General features: G+C 37.4%; 1 pseudogene; it reads left to right on the forward strand.

Moving 5' to 3' along the window:
* Positions 1-1,183: 1,183 nt before the first annotated feature.
* Positions 1,184-2,568, forward strand: LOC149182302 (UDP-rhamnose/UDP-galactose transporter 1 pseudogene; annotated as a pseudogene).
* The last annotated feature ends 2,630 nt before the right edge of the window (positions 2,569-5,198 follow it).

The raw sequence follows: 5,198 nt of genomic DNA on the forward strand, positions 1-5,198 counted from the left end.
GATGTAGCTGGTATTATTACTGCGTATTTAACTAATAACCAGGATTTACTAGACTAACCATAGGTAGTGCTAGTGTTCTAAATAGGTAAGCATTACGACATAGATAAGTAATACACTATTTAGCCTAGATAGCCTTTGGTAAGGTTACTAACCGTTTTCCATGATGAGCTAATAATACTTATCAAGCTATTAATCAAGCATGGTTACAGAGTCAAGCTATTAATCAAGCATGGTTATAGACTATGCTAACGATCTAACTAGATAACTCTTATGGCTTAACTCACATTAAAAATCAAATCCTTACCAGAAACAGTACCCAGATTCTCAGAGCCTCTTGCTCTAATGAAACAATCATGTTATATAATCTCAATTTCATTTATTGCAACCTTAATTTCATCCTTTTGCCAAAAAGAATACATATTGTCCCTCTAACTCGGGATTTTTCCCAGATTTTAGTGATAAGCACATTTGAGAATAACTCTGTAAAAAAATGTACACAATAAATAAAATTATGATTTTACTTGCATGTCAAAACCAGAACCCTGAAACAGATAAATCTATTTCTGCGAGTCCTTTCCATAAAAATGCATAGATTTATTAGGCTAGAATCTACTGTTAACTAATAATCTATTTCTGCGAGTCCTTTCCATAAAAAGGCATAGATTTATTAGGCTACAGTCTATTGTTAACTAATTCCAAATATTTCACTCAAGTAAGACAACAGGAAAATATGGAAATTAGAAACAAAAGACAGAGTTATAGAAAAAGTAATATAGAATATACAAATGTACAGGGAAGTAGGGGGAGTAAGAGGGTATGAGAATGAAGATTCCACAGTAAAAGTGAGAGCTCCAAGCTAGGAGACTCTGAGACCCCTAAGGAGATCACTCATGACACAAGATTCAACAAAAACAATGAGACTTCATCTCTGAGACCGACAAGTTGACAACAAGGAGAATTTGATAATGAGTAACCTATTGCAAGGTTGTGCAACGGCTGAAAAAAACCCACACAATAGACTGAAAAAAAGGCACATTCCCATCTTTGCTTTACATCAGTATGTCCAGCAGTTCGATCCATCAGCCATCAGGGTGTGCCCCATTTCTTTTAGATTTATATATTCAGCCTCCATACATTACCCACTTCTAATTTCGAAGGCCAGCCATTTGGAATTAGAGGTCTGTTGGTTTTGTTGAAGATGGCTTCAGAGAAGAAAGCAGCAGTATCCGACATAGGAGCATGGCTATGAATGTCATAAGCTCAGTGGGGATTATCATGGCCAATAAGCAAGTCATGTCCAGATATGGGTATGACTTCAGATTCGCTACAACATTAACTGCTTTCCACTTCACTCTGACTGCATTGGTGGGATTTGTGTCAAATGCTACTGGGTATTCTGCTGCCAAGGAAGTGCCTTTGTGGGAATTGCTCTGGTTCTCTGTTGTTGCCAATACATCTATTGTGGGGATGAACCTGAGTCTCATGTTAAACTCAGTCGGATTTTATCAGATTTCAAAGTTGAGCATGATTCCTGTGGTTTGTGTGATGGAATGGGTTCTTCACAACAAGAAATATACCAGAGAGGTCAAGGCAGCTGTGGTTGTTGTGGTTATTGGTGTTTGGTGTCTGCACCGTCACAGATGTGAAGGTCAATCTCAAAGGGTTTGTGTGTGCTGCGGTGGCTGTGTTATGTACCTCATTGCAACAAATTTCAATTGGCTCCTTACAAAAGAAGTACAATGTTGGCTCTTTTGAACTCCTAAGCAAGACTGCTCCTATACAGGCTGCATCTCTTTTAGCATTTGGCCCTTTTGCAGATTATTATCTAAATGGGCGCAACTTATTAGAATACAAATTTTCATCTGGTGCAATTATTTTTATACTCCTTTCATGCATTCTAGCCGTGTTCTGCAACCTGAGCCAATATCTCTGCATTGGGCGATTCTCAGCAGTTTCATTTCAGGTTTTGGGCCACATGAAAACTGTTTGTGTCCTTATATTGGGTTGGCTGCTTTTTGATTCAGCATTGACTGCCAAAAATATAATGGGGATGTCTGTTGTTGTTATCGGCATGATAATCTATAGTTGGGCAGTGGAGGTTGCAAAACAAGCCACTGCAAAAAGCTTTTCCATGATGCCTGTGAAAGAAACTGATTTTACAGAGGAGGATGTCAGTCTACTAAAGAGTGGATTTGAGATCAATGGTACAAAAGATATTGAACTAGGTGGGGCAACAAAACAATAGTTTAGTCTTTATGACAATGGCATAGGTGAGACTGATATAAGGAATGCCCCAGCTGTTACAAGTCACTCTTTCCATCTATGGTTCACGTGGGAGAGCATGGGAGAACAATGATGATAGATGTTTATGAGATAGCTTGATGGTCTTCTTTGATTTTCAAACAGAGTTATAACGGCTACTTGAAGAGTGGCAGCGAGCTTCGTTGATGGTAAATTTTATTTATCTCAGACTATTGGAACAAAGGCCTTCCTCTGGAGTCTGTATATAGTCAAGAGATACAATCTTTTAGTTGCAATGAAATTTGTTTTTCTGTATTCTGAAGGAAATGCTGCTCATAATGCCCAAAAAGAGAGTAGCTGCTACATTGTACATGTCTAGTAATTTTTTTTCCAAGACAGGTAGCATTGAGATGCATATTTTATCATGCCATCCCAGAATATTTAGCAAGTAAATGGCAACTGTGTGTAGGTTAACCCATTTCATGTCATTAGTATTGTTTTAAATTAATGTGACATCAGTATGTCCAGCATACCGCGCTTTTAGAAACTAGAAGTAAGGTATAGCCTTTTTGTAAAAAAAACAAAGATTAAGGTTTTATAATTGTAAGAAAAATGTTATTAGATCAAGCCAGCAAAAATATATTGTAAAGTGGAGAGCCTGCATGAACTTACTTGGTAGGCTGAGGTTTTTCCATATATGTAAAATGGTAAAAAAGTTCGATAACATAATTTTAAGAAAAATCAATTCAGAATATTTGCATTTTCACCCAAAATGATTAGGGCTACACCACGTCAAAGACGATTTTTCTATTTGAACATTTCATGACCTACTCAAGTCCTGTGCATTACTTTGCCTTAATTCATAGGAAATTTGTTATGGCATTATTAAAATATCAATCCACAGTCTAAGCGTATTTTACCAAAAAGGGTAAAACATAAGCAAAACAAGAGACATGACTACATGGTGAATAGAACAGGAAATAGGACTCAAGGTTTCTGGGGAATAATAAGCGTAAATCACCTCCCTGACGGCGTACATTACCACTATAAAATTGAGGTTTGGAGATACAAAACCTACTTTACTAGAAATAGGAAACGTAAACATAACCAGAAACAAAACAAGACTAGAATCGTGACTATAGAATTTTGACGGATAAGCAACTTGAACCCACCCATCTCCCTGCATATATCATGCACTTAAAAACTGGTGGTGTTGTAGAAGTGTAATCCCAACAGAGGAATGGAAATGATAATAGGAACAAGAACTGAATGGAAAAGAGGTATACTAGTCACGCCTCTACTGACATTGATCTGAACAGTGTTGCCTGTCATCAAATGGGTATGTAGCACAGGGTAGAGACTTCCATCGGTCAGGGGTAGATCTAATCTTCGATTCATTGCCCATTATTTTTAACAAAAATTTACTTGGGAATATCGACCTCCAAACTAAACTGTTCTATTGAATGACATATGGCAAGCTATTAGTTATTTCAAAAGTGAAAATCTCTACATACGCCACCAATAAGGCATTGGTTCACTAGTGAGGTCAGCATAGTTTAACCCAACCACCAGGCTTCACTATCACTGTTGTCTGCACCACCTAAATGGCATAACAGGAAAGCACGAGGCGATTTGGTAGAAAAATTACCATCCAGACTTTTCACCTAAAGCAACGGAAGTCACTCATGGGCAAGTTTCTTGAATTAATTCTTATAATTAAACAATAAAAATAAAATGTAGTTTACCTACCACTTGAATCGGTTTAGTATCCTGGGCACAGAGCCTCAATCCTGCTTGTATGAGCTCACATCCATTTCCTCAGCATCTAATTTCATTGCTCTGGAACTCTTGGAACCCTGTGGTACAGGCAAATTCAAGGCCTTCTTTGTGTCTCTCACATTTATAGGGACGACTAGATCATCACAATCGACCTGTGGCAGAGCATCTAGATGGTGACCTCTTACAGTCTTGGGACATTTTATTTTCCTTGTCTTAGTCAACGCATTTTTGCTCTCTTTTCTGCTTAATTTCTTCACTGATTTCGAGGTCGGAAAGACACCTGTCGTCTTCTTTGGCACATAACCCATACCTTCGGCTCCATCTTCCTCTGCGGAACCTTGTACATATAGCCTCTTGAGTGCCTCTTGCACTTGTCTAGATGGGGATGGGCCATCGCATAGGAGTGTGGGGAACCTTGTGCAGATCCCTTCGTAGAATGAAACCACCACAATTGGAGGCACATCGAATCTAATTTATTGTATTCAACCCAATGTATCAAATCAGACCTGCAACAACATGGCCGTGACCTTCCTCTTTCTTCTCTGGAAAAACCCTGCAATGTGAGGAAATGAATAAATTGGAACGAATAAATTTTGATATTTGAGAAATAGAATGCGATGACATGGCGACCTTACTCCTGCTTCCCTGGAAAAAGCTTGGAACGCGAGGAAAATGAGCAAATTTTGATATTTGAAAAACCGGGAACGCGAGGGAAATTAACAAATTTTGATATTTGAAAAAAACCTGGAACGCGAGGGAAATTAACAAATTTTGATATTGAAAAAACTGGAACGGGAGGGAAATTAACAAATTTGAATTATAATTGAAAAGCAGAAATGCGGTGAAACCTTGAATGGAAGTTAATGAAATGCTTTTGTGTTTTTCAATTGGAATTAAATTCCATTAAATGAAATGTGTAAGTGTTTTCTTTGGCTTAATAGGGAGGTATTGCTTATGGTAATAATTAATCATATGATGCTTGTTTCTATGTAGGAAAAATTATTTGAGAGGATTTTGGTTGATTTTTCAATGTAATCATGTTACATTAAAGGTGAATTATGGTGACATAAAAATAAGTTGTGTGTGGTTGAAAAATGCAGAGAAGTCGTAATGTTATAAGATTAATGATTATTTCTAATAAAATGTTTGGTTTAGTGAGGCTAACTAATCTATGGAGA

Source organism: Pinus tabuliformis, chromosome 3_2 (assembly GCF_031772625.1).
Source record: "Pinus tabuliformis cultivar Carrire ecotype Pingquan chromosome 3_2, CPIR1, whole genome shotgun sequence".
Classification (NCBI taxonomy): Eukaryota; Viridiplantae; Streptophyta; class Pinopsida; order Pinales; family Pinaceae; genus Pinus; species Pinus tabuliformis.